At 35.1% G+C, this 16,669-nt stretch overlaps 1 protein-coding gene across 2 annotated transcripts in view; it reads right to left on the minus strand.

Annotated features, from left to right (window-relative positions):
- TRPC3 (transient receptor potential cation channel subfamily C member 3) overlaps positions 1-16,669 on the minus strand; it is a 72,335-nt gene that overhangs the window by 3,593 nt on the left and 52,073 nt on the right. The window lies entirely within an intron of this gene.

A 16,669-nucleotide genomic window follows, 5' to 3' on the forward strand; every position in this document is an offset into this window, starting at 1 on the left:
ATTGCATAATCCACCAATACTTTTTTTTGCCTCAGAAATGGAAGAAGCTTTCAAAAAGAAGTTAAGCTTGAAGATTTGAATTCACGGCTTCTCTTTCAACTGACAGTTTCTTTTTGAGTTACATTGACGCTACATTATCACCCATAGACACTACCTTATTTCCCAGTATTTAGAAAAATACATTAATGTATGCTCTCGATAGAGAATTTGTAAAATACAGAGAAGAGCAACTAAATAATGAAATCATTAGCAACCTCACCATCCAATGATAATCACTGTTGTCATTTTGGTGTATGTCCTTCCAATATCTTTTCTTTAAATTTTGTATATATACTAATTACTGTATTATATTTTACATTTTCTAAATGCCATATATTTTGTTACATTGCATGCTTTTCTCTAATATCTATATATAGTGACTATTTTCAGTCTAAATAAATGCTCTTCTAGGATAACTGCTTATCCTTATGGAAAAAAATAAATTGCAGCCCTATTTCATACCATGAATACAAAAATTAATACCATGTGCATCTTAAATGTGAAAGATAAAGCTTCTGAATCCTTAAAATAAAATATTATATAAGACAGTATATTTATAAATTTAGGGTAGGCCTGGATTTTAAAAAAAACAAGATTAAAACTTCTGATTACAATAGAAAAGACTGATAAATGCAACTTCATTACAATTTAAAATTTCTGTTTATAGAGATACCATAAAGAAAGTGAAAAGATAAGTCACAGACTGGGAGAAAATATTGGTAATACTTGTAAGTAAAAATAATTTGGATCCAAATACATAAAGAACTTTAATTCAATAAGAAAAACTCAAATAACCCAATTTTAAAATGGGCAAAAGACAAACGAATGTTTCACAGAAATGGAAATGTGAAGGGTCAACAAGCTTAAGAAACAATTTCAAACTCTGTTGCAGGGAAATACAAATTATGACTAAAAGGAGACACAATTTTACATCTAATAAAGAGAATGATTAATTAATCTGGTCATGCCAAGTGTTGGAAAGGAGATGGATCAATGGGGACTTTTATATTTTACTGGCAAGACTGTAGACAACCTTGTTGACAATTTAGTATTATCTTTTTAGTTTTTAAATTGATTTATATTAAGAAAATTTTAGAGGTGGAGTCTCACTATACTGTACAGGCTTGCCTCAAACTCCTGGGCTCAACGCTGTCCTCCTGCCTCAGCCTCTCAAGCAGCTGGAGCTATAGGCATGAGCCACTGCAGCCAGGTGGTATTATCTTTTAAAGTTGAACATTTGCATGCCCTTTCACCTAGAAAGTCCACTTCTCAGTATAAGGTCTAGAGAAACTTTGCAGGTATGAACCAAGAGACATACAACAATGTTTGTAGCAACTCTGTCTGAAATTGCAAAACACTAGAAACAATCTAAACAAATATTAACAAGAATAGACAAATTGTAGTATGTTATAATGTAATGTTATTGTGTTCATTAATGAAATTAATGCACCATAGCCACACACAATAGTGTGGATGAATCTTAGAAGCATAATGTTGAATGAAAAATTCCAGTTGCAGAAGACCGCAAAGTATGAAGCTATTCTTATGAAGCTCAATAACAAGTAAATCTATAAAATATATTTTTAGGAATATTGACACATATAATAAATTATATTTGAAAAGAAAATCAAAGCAAGAAGAGGAGAAACCCAACTTCAAGATAGGGATTAACTGTTAGGTGAAGGCAGAGGAGTAGGTAGGGAGGTGCATATAAGTAGAGGCAATGGGTGGATAATGTTATCATTGTCAGGTCGGTGGTGGTTTCATAGGTGTGAATGTAATTATGCTTCATAATTTATTTTGCATTATACATATTCTTATGCATGTAACAAATATTGTATATAAAAGATAACAAAGGAAAAGGAAAAAGACCTGAACTAAGATGCAGGCATAGCGAGAGTAGAAAATATATACTTCAATTTTAAGAAAGTAGAAATTACACCAAGGTCAAGTAAAAGAGAGGAATCCAGGAAGATTCAAAATGTTATGCAGAGAATAACAAGAAACTGAGAGGGCCCGTGCTACTGAAAAGGAAAAGCTCATTTTACCAGTCACTGTAAGATATAAAACCTGTTGAATTTTATAGAATCTAGATCCCAAGACAGACTCACAGCTGGATGGATCTTAAACTGGATTGATTCATTCATTCGGCAAATATTTATTGAAAGCCAGTTCCGTGGCAGGTACTGAACTAGGTGCTAGGAATACAACAGTGAACACAGTCCCCAGTCCAGTGAAACTTCATATTGATATGGAACAATTCACTATAATGGGTTAACAAATCAGGGATGTGGTTAAATTTAGGGGACAGTGAAGACAGATTCCTATAAAACGAAAATACAAAGTTACGTGTATCAGTTAATAGCAGCTCGAAAGGCAGTAATACAAATTGATGGAAAAGAAATGACCATTTAACAATTAGTGCTGAGACAAGTTGAGCCTCCGCACAAGGCAAGAAGGCACCTGAGGTTAGACAGAAATCAGTTTCCCCATATATGACACTACCTGGTAATAGTCCATCCCTTTGTTCATGTTGGAAAGATAATTTGTGAGGATTCTAAAATGATCTGCAGCTCAGAGAAGGAGACAAAGATTGGCCATCCCCATTCTATTAGGAAGCTTGTCTAGTAAACCCAAGACAGTATTGTGTAATAGGCAACAAAGACTCTTGAGGCCTCTCTCCCCCTATTGCAATAGCTCCTGAATAAAATCTGTTTTTACCACTATAGCTACTGTCTAACTCTGGTTTTCTTTAACACAGTTGAGATTGTGAGCTGCAAGAACAAATCATGTAGATCTGGAACCTTGGTATCTTAATCTGCATAATGGAAATGCTAGACTGTGTCTTGGAAAAGAGACAGTACATGTAAATTACATAGTAGGTCCTTGAATAATATAACTATTATTCTCTCATTATAATCTAAGCTTCTGTAAAGCAAATCTCGATAAATCCATCTTAATGATGGTATCATAAGCAAGGACCATGAAACTCATATGTAACAAGTAAAAGTACCATTTTAAATACTACCTTTAACTAAATTTCCAACTGATTCTTTAATTAAAGCTAGTACTAAAAATTAAACTACCAATAACAGATTCATCTTTTTTCCCTCTTGCTCAAATTGCTAACTAACTAACACAATAGAAGTCGACAGATTAACTTCCACATTCCACAAACCTCCAGAAATTATACAGCTTTCTTGGTACAAGCCTGTGAGTCACTCTTTAAGGAAGACATTCTAACTCTATAAAGACTATTGATTTTCTCTGTACAGGGTATGGAAATCCTAAACAGAGGTTCCAAAACAGAAATTCAGTGGTAACCAGGTAAAGATCCCAGGCGGTACTTACTTCAAACAGTCCTTCCTGCAAACAAACTCAATTTCATTTTTCAACTCTCCATTAAGACTGGGAGAAGAAATAAGATGTGGGTGGTTGGGTAGCTGTGAGGTGGTTAGATATCTTCCTTCCCAAAAGGAGTGAAAGCTTTTCTTCTCACTTGGTATTTTTCACTGAATCAAATTCAACTAATAATTGTTAAGCATTCTATCAGGTACTTTTACATTCATTCTCTCATTTAATTCTACAGAGAAGCCAAATTTGACTGTCATTAGTAGGTTTTGTACTATGAATTTTAACAATCTAAAAAGTGTCAATGAAGGGTAATAAGACTGATGTAGACAAATAGAAAAAAACTCAGAAGTATAGAGTAAAATTTTAGACAGGAAAAGGACCTTAGGAATCATTGTTTTTCATGTTTTTATACCACTCATGAAACTTTGTGAAAGATTACCATTACACAGCTTCTGTATAAACTTCTGTGACTGAGGGCCTGCTATTTTTTCAGACAGCTGGTTTAATCTATTTTTGGACAACTATAGCTGTTAGAAAACAAGTCCTTTGTATTGAAGCCAAAATAACTATCAGTCCAAGTTCTGCTCTTTGGGGCAACAGAGAATAAATTTGTTTATCCTTCTACTTGATTGACTTTTACCTGTTACTCTTTTCTGTGTGTTTTTTTTTTTTTTTTTTTGAAGAGGGACCTGCAAACCTATTGATTGACTTTAAAATATCCTCTCTTCTAGGTTTCCCAGTTCTGTTGACCTAAAGAAAAAAATCTGAGGCAAACTAAATATATAAGTAGAGAGTTTATTTGGGCCAAGTTTAAGGACTACAACCTGGGGAGCACAGATTGAAGTTGCCCTGGATATGTGCTTCAATTAGCAGCAAGTACTAGTGAGTTTTTAAATGTAAAGAAGAGGCAGTTCCTAAGTTGTTTATCAAGGATTTGAAATAACATAAGCTTTTGAATGGTTATACATTGTTCTTTGCATCACAAATTCCAGGGACATGAAGATAACAGGTGAGGCTGCAAGTCAGGAACAAATGAATTTAGACAACTGTCCTCAGGCATGGGTAGAGGTTGGGGGCTGTGACTGAAAGTCCCATACTCATGTTCTCTGGGCCTGCATACCTCACATAGTTCAGACTGCTCTGAGCTATTTTTGTTTTCTCTATTCCCAAACCATTTATATTTCATTGCATCTATATTTATTTCTATTTCATATATAGGCATAACTATACCACAGAGTATGTAGTGTTATGTATTTGTCTACTTATTCTTTCCTTTCTTTCTTCCTAACCTCAACACTGCCATTCTACTTCAATGGAGAGATTCTTGAAGCCATGACCTATATCTTTGTATCTGTATAACCTAACATCATGTATAACAGGGGTTGTCCTGAATGTGCCTGGAAGCTCACTGTGAGTGGAGTTCAGGAACATCTCATTTTGCTCCATTTAGAGAAAAACTGTCATGTGCTTCCAGTAAAAACAAGTCATCAATTATATCCTTCATGGACTGGACCAGAGTCCACCACCTGGGCCAAAGACTGTCCAATACTGTATTTGTTTGGACCAAGGGTGTTACCAAAGTGAAGTCAGCTGTGAAAGCAGATCTGCCCACAAGAGACAATAGAGAGAATAAAACTCAAGAACCCACAGTCCAACTTCTGTGGAGTCTCACAATAAATTCCTATTTCTTAACATATCATAGCATATCTGCATGCTTTTAATTTGAAATAACCAAACACAAATATTGTTATAATAAATAACAAATAAAATATCGTTAAAATCAGCAGAATTTAATCATAGCCATCCTCCTAAGTATGTTCTTGAGAAAAAAAATCACACCCAGTTAAAAAAAGTTCTTTACACACATAAAAGAATTACTTCAACATGCTATTAATAATTAATTTTAATATAAATACCACTATTGATCAAAACGTTTTTGGTATTTTTGTCTTTTTTTGAGAGAAAGGGTCTTGCTGTGTCACCAGGGCTGGAGTTCAGTGACATGATCATAGCTCATTGCAGCCTCAAACTTCTGGGCTTAAACTGCCATCCTATATCAGCCTCCTAAAGCACTGGGATTGTAGAAGTGAGCCACCGTGTCTGGCCCTGATCAAAACATTTTTGAAACTCTTCCGCTGTGGCCCCTTGGGGCATATTTGAATCTCTGTCTTTAAATAAATTGTTTTGGAGAAAAAAACCCCTCATTTGGATATAAAACACATAAGGTGATGACCCTATTGGTGATGGCTACATGTTTGTTGAAGTTGGATGTGATCATTTTTTAAAAAAATGCAAAGTCATGGCACTAAGTCTTATTAATAGGAATAACTAGCTAAGTTCAGTAACTAGAAAAAAATGAAACATTTTTTGTCTTATGGACTAATTATAAAAGTAATTATTTAAAGATGTTCTAAAAATATTCTGAGTTGTGATAGCCCCATTAGAATTAGTATATTCTAAGAGTTATCACTTTGAAAGAAAATCCCTATTTAGCAGACCAAGTTCTGATTTTTTTTTTTCTAGTAGAAACAGGGTTTCACCATGTTAACCAGGCTGGTCTCAAACTCTTGACTTCAGGTGATCCACCCACCTCGGCCTCCCAGCGTGCTGGGATTACAGGCATGAGCCACCACACCCACCCCCAAGTTCTGTAATAGTTTTAAAGGTAAGTCTTACCTATTATAATCATGCTGCATGAAAAAAAAAATTCTCTAACAACCAAACAATTGTTATTATCACTCACTTGTTCACTTGTTATGAACTGAGTGTTTTGTCCACCCCAGACTCATGTGTTCAAATCCTAATCCCCGATGTGATGGTGGTGATTAGGTTCCACCCTTACGAATGGGATTAGTGCTCTTATAAAAGAGATCCCACAGAACTTCCTTGTCCCTTTTCTGCCATATGAGACAGAGTGAGAAGACAGTTGTCTATGAACCAGGAAGCACTTACAGCTACCTGATTTTCAACAAATGCACCAAGAACATACATTGGGGAAAGGACAGTCTCTTCAACAAATGGTGCTGGGAAAACTGGACATCCACACGCAGAAGGATAAAACTAGACCTCTATCTCTCACCACATACAAAAATCATTTCAAAATAAAGTCTCAGGTGTAAGACTCAAAATGATAAAATTACTAGAAGAAAACATAGGGGAAATACTTCAGGACCCTGGTCTGGGCACGGAGTTTTTGGATAAGACCTCAAAAACACAGGCAACAAAAGCAAAAATAGGCAAATAGGATTACATCAAGCATATTTTCAAACTATGCAACTGACAAGGGGTTAATATCCAGAATATATAAGAAACTTAAAACAACTCAACAGCAAAAAACAAGTAATCCAATTTAAAAATGGGCAAAAGACCTAAAGAGACCTTTGTCAAAAGAAGACATACAAATGGACAACAGGCATGTGAAAAAATGTTCAACATCACTAATCATTACAGAAATGCAAATCAAAACCACAATAAGATTTCATCTCACCCTAGTTAGGATACCTATTATCAAACAGACAAAAAATAACAAATGCTGGTATGGACGTGGAGAAAGAGAACTCATACACTATTGATAGGAATGTAAATTAGTACAGCCATTACAGAAAACAGTATGGAAGTTCCTTAAAAAATTAAAAATAGAACTACCATATGATTCAAAAAGCCCACTACTGGGCATATATCCAAAGGAAATGAAATCAGTATATTGAAGAGATACTTAAAAAATTAAAAATAGAACTACCATATGATCCAGCAATCCCACTACTGGGTATATACCCAAAGGAAATGAAATCAGTATGGTGAAGAGATATCTGCACTCCCATGTTTACTGCAGCACTATTCACAATAGCCAAAATACGGAATCAACCTAACTGTCCATCAACAGATGAACAGATAAAGAAAGTATGGTTGTATATATACACACAGTGGAATTCTATTCAGCCACAATGACATTCTGTCTTTGTGGCAACACAGATGGACCTGGAGGACATCATGTTAAATGAAATAAGCCAGGTACAGAAAGGCAAATATCATATGATCTCACTCATATGTGACATCTTAAACAGTTTATCTCATAGAAGTAGAGAGTAGAATAGTGGCTACCAGAAATTGGAGAGGGCAGGGGGAATGGGAGGTGGGGAGAAGTTGGTCACCAGGTACAAAGTTATAGTTGGATAGAAGAAGTAAGTTAAGGTGTTACAGGGCACAGTAGGGGGACTATAGTTAACATTGTATTGTATGTTTTAAAATAGCTAGACGAGAGGATTTTGAATGGTCTTACCACAAAGAAATGATAAATGAACAAGGCGATGAACACGCCAAATACACTGCTTTGATCCTTACACAATGTATACATGTATTGAAATATCACACTGTATGCCATAAGTATGTATATTATAATGTGTCAATTAAAAATAAAATTAAAAAATAAAATAAAGTTTGAGAAAAAAGGAGCCTAAAATAGAAATGGATGAAAAATTCAAAATGAATAGGGAAAAAATGATAGATATGGAAGACAGTCAAGAAGAATTCAGCAGGCTTTAAATTGGTGTCTTTGAAGAAGAAATCCAAAATAATGGAGCAGAAAAAATATTTCAAGATATTTCAATAAAATTATTCAAAAATTAAAAGAAGACTAAATGTACATATTGAAAGGCCATAGTGTGGCCCGGTGCGGTGGCTCATTCCTGTAATCCCAGCACTTTAGGAGGCTAAGGCAGATGGATCACGAGGTCAGGAGATCGAGACTATTCTGGCTAACACAATGAAACCCCATCTCTACTAAAAAAATACAAAAATTGACTGGGCATGGTGGCGGCACCTGTAGTCCCAGCTACTTGGGAGGCTGAGGCAGGACAATCACTTGAACCTGGGAAGTGGAGGTTGCAGTGAGCTGAGATCACGCCACTGCGCTCCAGCCTGGACGACAGAGCAAGACTCCATCTAAAAAAAAAAAAAATACAATGGCCATAGTGTGTGCCAGGAAAAATTGATACAGATCCACCTATAGAATAATCAATACCGAGTTGTTGGATTTAAAAGATAAAGATATTTGGGGCATTCAAACTAAAACCTCAGGTCAACTATATGAGGAAAACAATCAGTCTGGCCTCAAATTCTTCCACATCAACATTCCATTCCACGAGGCTCTGGAGCAACGTCTACACATACATTAAAAATATCACCTAAGTATATTACAGGTAGTCAATATAAATACATAGAAATGGAAACTAATTTAGAATATAAACCCACTCAGAGAACATAGTTCCCATAAACTCTTCTTGAAGGAATTACAAAAAGACAAACTTAAGCTAACAAAGAGATAAATAGAAAATTATGGCAAAAAAGACTGCTGGTGAATACGGACTATGTTTAACTGTGGGACGAAAACTAAACCAAATGTAGGCTATAGTCCTGAAAAGGTAGTGAAGTGGATCAGAGTATGCCACCCCAAAATATGCCATTTTGGCATAAGGATTATTTTGAGCCAAAGGCAACTGAAAAGTAGGAAACACAGAAAGAGCTCTCTGCCCTAACCCATCTGCCTAAAAACAAGACATACATTTCCCTTTGTGAAGGTCTTCCTCCTCTCCCCCTCTCAGATTAGGAGAAAAACAATCATTACCACTGGGGACAGAAAGTCAGCATCAAGGTGGTTCTGTACAAGCAAACCTTACTAAAATAACCTGTATCTTCTATCAGTTTCTCCCACCTTCCAACAATTTACTACCTTTAGCAACCCAAACACTTTTTCCTTTGTCATATCACTTCTCCACAAACTTCTTGTCCTTTGTTAAGTTGGTATATAAGCCCCAAATGCTAACTACCCCTTTGAGCCACTCATCACTGAGTTTTTCTACATGTATGTGCACTGCATGCATAAATAATCCTTTTTCCCCCTCCTGTTTATCAGTCATTTATCAGTTTAATTCATAGCCCCCAGGTACTGAACCTAAAGGGATTAAGAAAATTACTATTCTTCCCTCAACAAGCACAGTTCTAATAATTTAACAAGCAGGAGCTGGGAGAGGAAGGGGGAAAATGGTGTAAACACGCATATTGATTTTCTTCATAGTTTAGAGCTGAAGGATCAAAAGATAAAACTTGAAACATATCAATCAATTAACAGAGACCTAAGTATGTTTAAAAGTATTAAGATAAACACCAAGACATATAGTATAGTCCACTTCGCCAGACACTACCATTTCTCTTCCGCAGCTTTTTGACTTGGCGCGTGGCCACTTGAAATTAGGACTTTATTTCCTAGGCTCCATTGCAGATAGGTGGTTTGTGCAACTTTACAGAAGTTTCTTATAGGAAGGAACTTTCTTCTCTATCACTTTCTAACTATATTTTGGAATGTAGAAATAACAGGCAGAGCTCCAGGAGCTTTCTTGGAACATGAGATAATGTTAGACTGAAAGCCATTCATGATGCAGTAATATGATGGAAAAAGCCTGGGTCCCTGACATTGTTAGGTACCACATTAGGAACATGAGAGAGAAATAAATTTCTATTTTCTTTTAGCCATTTAAAGGTTGGTATGTGGTGGTTTTGTGAGAACTGCACCAAATTAATCATAATTAATATAAACAATAAGGGGACTACTTTAAAATGTCACCAAATACACAAAAGAAGACCTAATAAATCGAAAAGTATCATATCCTTAGAAAAGAAAACACAACATTATAAAACTTCAATTTGCCTTAACGCGATCAAAATAAAGACACCAGCAGACAAGCCCACCTTAAAATTCAAATAGAAAAACAAGGAAGAGGTTGGGTGCTGGTGGCTCATACCTGTAATCCCAGCATTTTGGGAGGCCGAGGCAAGTGGATCACTTGAGGTCAGGAGTTCAAGACCAGCCTGGTCAACATAGTGAAACCCCATCTCTACTAAAAATACAAAATTAGCTGGGCGTGGTGGCAGGCACCAGTAGTCCCAGCTACTCGGGAGGCTGAGGCAGCAGAATTGCTTGAATCCAGGAGTTGGAGACTGCAGTGAGCCGAGATTGCACTACTGCACTCCAACCTGGACAAGAGAGGGAGACTCTGTCTCAAGAAAAGAAAAGAGAAAAAAAAAAAAAAAAGAAAGAAGGAAAAATAATAGGAAATTCTGTAAAAAAACAAAACAAAACAAAACCCCTGAAGGATGTGTATGTGTGTGTGCACATGCATATGTACACATGTGCAAGCATGCACATGTATGTGTTTTGTTTGTTTGATTTTTGTCTTAAACTATAACAATTATGTTAATGTGGATTCTACAGCATGAATAGACAGATCAGTGGAACAGAATGAAAAGCCTAGAAATAGATTTATACAGGAATTTAGTAAATTATTAAAGCGGTATTTCAAATCAATAGAAAAGATAGATTATTCAACACACCCAGCTGTATAATAATCTGGAAAGACAACATATTTGGATTCCCACCCTACAGGTTAAATGAAAATATATTCTACATGAACCAAGTATTTTCAGAGTCCAGAGAAGTGAAAGAACTAAAGAAATATGAGTTAAAAATATTAAATAATCTCCTATGGACACAAAACCTGACTCCATCAACAATTTGTAAAGTTGACTATACAAAAATAAAAAAAGTTGTGGATGGGAAAAAATACTTTAAATATTAAAAAGACACAAACTGGTAAAAACATTCTTAAGTCATAACACAAAGGCTGATATTGTTAAAATATGAAGAATTCCTCTTCATTGATAACAAAAAGCCCATCAAGAAAAGCAAATATATATGGAGTAACAAGTATATATGACGATAAACATAAAAAAGAAGGTAAAACTCATTCATGATAAAGAAATGCAAAGCAGCACATTTTAACCTATCTGGTGAAGATAAAAACCTTTGGTAACACAGTGTTTGTAAATTAAGGAGGAAATAGGTGCTCTCAACATATTTATTGTAAGAATGTAAGTTAGTACAAGCTCCATCAGTATGATAATAGCTAAAAAATTAAAATTCAAATATATTTTAACCAGACAATTCCATGTATTTGCTCATGATTGAGATGTTATATATACAAAATGATTTACTATAGTATTGCTTGTAATAGCTAAATATTAGCAATATCCTCTATTTCCATCAATAAAAGAATGATTAAATAAGTATAACCATATGATGGAATACACTGTAACTATTAAAAGTAAAACTTTAAAAAGAGACAAAGAAAGGCATTATATAATAATAAGGGGATCGGCTCAGCAAGAGAATATACCAGTTGTAAATATATATGCACCCAATACCAGAGCACTCAGATAAATAAAGCAAATATTATTAAGTCTAAGGGGAGAAATACATCCTAATATAATAATAGTTGGGGACTTAAACCTCACTCTCAGCATTAGACAGATCATTTAGACAGAAAATCAACAAAAAACCATCAGGTTTAAACTACACCAAGACCAATGGACCAAAAATACATTCATGGAACATTTTACCCAACAGCTGGAAGTACACTTTTTTTTTGTTTGTTTCTTTTTTGAGACAGTGTCTCACACTGTCCCCTAGGCTGGAGTGCAGTTGTGCAATCATGGCTCACTGCAGCCTCAACTTCGTGGGCTCAAGAGATCCTCCTACCTCAGCTTCCCAAGTGTCTAGGATTATAGGCATGTGCCACTATGCCTGGCTAATTTTTTTCACTTTTGTAGAGGTGGGGTCTCACCATGTTGCTCGGGCTGGTCTCAAACTCCTGAGCTTAAGCAATCCCTCTGCCTTGGCCTCCCAAAGTGTTAGGATTACAGGTGTGAGCTACCAGACCCAACCCCAAAACATATATTCTTTTAATTAGCACGTGGTACATTCTCTAGGATTGACCATATGTTAGGACATAAAACAAGTCTCAGGAACTTAATAAAATCAAAATTATATCAAGTATTTTATCTGACTACAATGGAATAACATTAGACATCATAACAAAAGGCACACTTGAAACTATGCAAATACATGAAAATTAAGCAACATATTCCTGAATGACCAATGGGTCAAGGAAAAAATTAAGAATGAAATTTTAATATTCCTTGAAATGAGTGAAAATAGAAATACAACCAACACCCATGCAACACAGCAAAAACAGGAGTAAGCGCCAAGTTTATAGCAATAAATGCCAACATCCATCAAAAAACTAGAAAGATTTCAAATAAGCAATCTAATGAAGCACATAAAGGGGAAAAAAAGCATAAAAAATGCTTGAAAAAAGCATGAAAGAAAAGCATGAACAAATCAAACCCCAAATTGGTAGAAGAAATAATAAAGATTAGAGCAGAAATAAACAAAATTGAGACTAAATACAAAAAATCAACAAAACAAAGGTTTTTTTTTAAAAGACAAACAAAATTGACAAACCATTAGCTGGAGTAACTTAAAAACAGAGAGATAAGGCTCAAATAAGTAAAATCAGAAAATGAAAAAGGAGACATCACAATGGATAGCACAGAAATATGAAAGATCACTAGAGACTACTATGAATAACCATATGCCAATAAATTAGAAAACCTGGGAAAACAGATAAAATCATGGACACATTCAATTTACCAAGATTGAACGAAGAAGAAATAGAAAATCTAAATAGACCAAAAACAGGTAACAAGATTAAATGAGTGCATAAAACATCTTCTAAAAAAATAATAATAAAATAAAGTCCAGGACCAAATGGTTTCACTGCTGAATTCCACTGAACCTTTAAAGAAGAATTAATACCAATTATTCTCAAACTATTCGGAAAAATTAAAGCAGAAGGAATTCTTCTTAACTCACTTTATGAGACCAGTATAACCCCAATACCAAAATAAGCACTCAATAAAACTACAGGCCAATATCCTTGATGAACATAGATGTAAAAATCCTCAATAAAATACGAATAAATCAAATCCAAAATCACATCAAAATCCCACTTGATAAGTCAAGTGGGATTTATCCCAGGAATGCAAGGATGTTTCGGCATACAAAAACCAATAAACATCACACATCACATCAACAGAATGAAGGATAAAAACTGTATGATTATCTCAACAGATGATAAAAGCTTTTCATAAAATTCAGTATTCCTTAATGATTAAAAAAACTTAATAAATTAGGTATAGAAAGAAAGAATCTCAATGTAATAAAGGCATATAACAAACCCACAGCTAACATATTCCTGAACTGGGAAAAGCTGGAAGCTTTTTTAGAACTGTAACAAGAAAAGGATGCCCACTATCACCACTCTTATTCAACATAGTACCGGACGTTCTGGCCAGAACAATTAGGCAAGAGAAAGAAAGAAAGGGTATCCAAATTGGAAAGAAGGAAATCAAATTGTCCCTGTCTGCAGCCAACATGATCTCATACATTGAAAAACCTACAGACTCTACCAAATAACTTTTAGAACTAATAAACAAATACAGTAAAGTTGCAGAATACAAAATTAACATACAAAAATCAGTCGCATTTCTATACACGAACAACAAACTATTTGAAAAAGAAAACAAAAAAGGCAATGCCATTTACAATACCCAAGAATTCATTAACCAAGGAGATGAAAGACCTCTTCAAGGAAAACTACAAAACACTGATGAAAGAAACTGAAGAGGATACAAAGGGAAATGTACCCCATGCTCATGGATCAGAAGAATTACTACTGTTAAAATGACAATAGTGCTCAAAGCAATCTACAGATTCAATGCAACTCCTATCAAAATACCAATGACATTATTCACAGAAATAGGAAAAATATCCTAAAATTTGTAGGGAATCACGAAAGACCCCAAACAGCCAAAGCAATCCTGAGCAAAAAGAAAAAAACTGGAAGTATCACACAATCAGACCTTAAAATATATTACTAGGCCGTAGAAACCAAAACCACATGGTACTGGCAAAAAAAAAAAAAAAAAAAAAAACAGACACATAAACCTATGGAACAGAATTAAGAACTCAGAAATTAATCCATGTATCTAGAACCAACTGAGTTTTTACAAAGATGCCAAAAACACTCATTGGGAAAAGGACAGTCTCTTCAGTAATGGATGCTGGGAAAACTGGATATCCATATGCAGAAGAATGAGACTAGACTCCCACTGCTCACCTTGTATAAAAATCAGTGCAAAATGGATCAAAGACCTGAATGTAAGACCTGAAATGATAAAACTAGTAGAAAAAAACATAGGAGAAATGCTTCAGGACATTGGTCTGGGAAAATACTTTATGAACAAGACCTCAAAAGCACAAGTAACAAAAGCAAAAATAAACATACGGAATCATACCAAACCAAAGACTTCTGCACAACAAAGGAAACAACAACAGTGAAAAGACAACCTACGAAACGGGAGAAAATATTTGCAAATTGCTCATCCAACAGGGGATTAATATCCAGAATATACAAGGAACTCAATAATCTCAACAGCAAAAAAAAAAAAAAAAATCCAATTAAAAATGGGCAAATAATCTGAACAGACATTTCTCAAAAGAATGCATACAAATGGTCAACAATAGATGAAAAAATGCTCAACATCACTAACCAAACCACAATGAGATATCATCTCACTCCAGTTAGAATGGCTACAATCAAAAAGACAAAAAAAAAAAAAAAAAAAAATGCTGGCAAGAACGCAGAGAAAGAGAACTCTAATGTTATTGGTGGGAATGTAAACTAGTACAACCACTATGTACAACAGTATGGAGGATTTTCCAAAAACTACAAATAGAGCTACCGTATGATCCAGCAACCTCACTCCTGGGAATTTATCTAAAGGAAAAGAAATCATCCTATCAAAGAGACAACTGCACCCACATGTTTTATTGCAGCACTATTCACAATATTCAAAATATGAAATCAACCTAGGTGTCTAACAGATGAATGTATAAAAAATGTGGTATATATACACAATGGACTCTATAAAAAAGACTGAAATCCTGTCATTTGCAGCAACATGGATAGAACTGGAGGACATTATGTTAAGTGAAATAGCCAGGAACATAAAGTTAAGCACCGCATGTTCTATCTCATATGCGGAAGCTAAAAAAAGTTGATCTCATAGAGGTAAAATGTAGGACAGAGGATACTAGAGACTGGGAAAGGTAGGGGTGGGGGGGATATGGAGAGATTTGTTAAAGGAAACAAAATTACCACTAGATAGGAGGAATAAGTTCTAGTGTTCTACACCAGGAATCCCCAACCCCTAGGCGAAGGACAGGCACCTGTCCGTGGCCTGTCGGGAACCAGGTTGCACAGCAGGAGGTGAGAGGCTGGCAAGCGAGCATTACCGCCTGAGCTCCACCTCCTGTCAGATCAGCAGCGGCATTAGATTCTCCTATTATTGTGAACCCTATTATGAACTGCACATGTTAGGGATCTAGGTTGCGCACTCCTTATGAGAATCTAATGCCTGATGATCTGAGGTGGAACACTTTCACCCTGAAACCATCACCCCACCCCATCGGTGAAAAAACTGTCTTCCACAAAACCGGTCCCTGGTGCCAAAAAGGTTGGGGACCACTGTTCTACACTATTATAGCATGACCATAGTTAACAATGATATTTTAATATCATACAGTTTCATATAGCTAGAAGGAGGATATTGAATGTTACCAACACAAAGAAATGATAGATGTCTGAGATAACAGATATGCTAATTACCCTGATCTGATCCCTATATATGTATCAAAACATCACTATGTAGACAATGAATATGTACTATTATTTATCAATTAAAAATAAAGTTAGACAAAATCAATAACATAAAAATAAACAAATATGTAAAATTTACAAAAATTTTCTTAAAAAAAAAAGACTCTGACAATTAGTGTGCTGAGTCATTTTGTGGTTTCCTGCTTCTAAAAAAATTGGATAAGGAATAGAACAATATGCAGTAATTGACGTCACCAATATATTATAAATTCCTTGATCTTCACTTTTGTGAACTTATACACATCAGAAAGTCAAAGACTTGATGATCAAAATGATCAACTAGATGAAAAACAAAGGGCTATAACTTCCCCTGAGTTGGAGAATAGTGTTCAAATGTCACATCCAGTATCAAAATGCAGAAGATATTTTAAAGTAGTACTCATGAAACAGTATAGCCAAACAATCCATTTAAAAAATGGATCACCTGAAAGAAAAACATAGAGAAAAACCAAGTTTTTCTGCTGTGGGAGAATTATTCATTCTAACGTACTCTGTCTTCTACTGCTTTCTCCAGTTTAAGTTATACATTATTTGGTAATTGTAGCAACACTTTGCTTTCAATATTGTGAGAGGAACTCAGTTAAAAACAATGAAGGACTTGG

This window comes from Theropithecus gelada, chromosome 5 (assembly GCF_003255815.1).
Source record: "Theropithecus gelada isolate Dixy chromosome 5, Tgel_1.0, whole genome shotgun sequence".
NCBI lineage: Eukaryota > Metazoa > Chordata > Mammalia > Primates > Cercopithecidae > Theropithecus > Theropithecus gelada.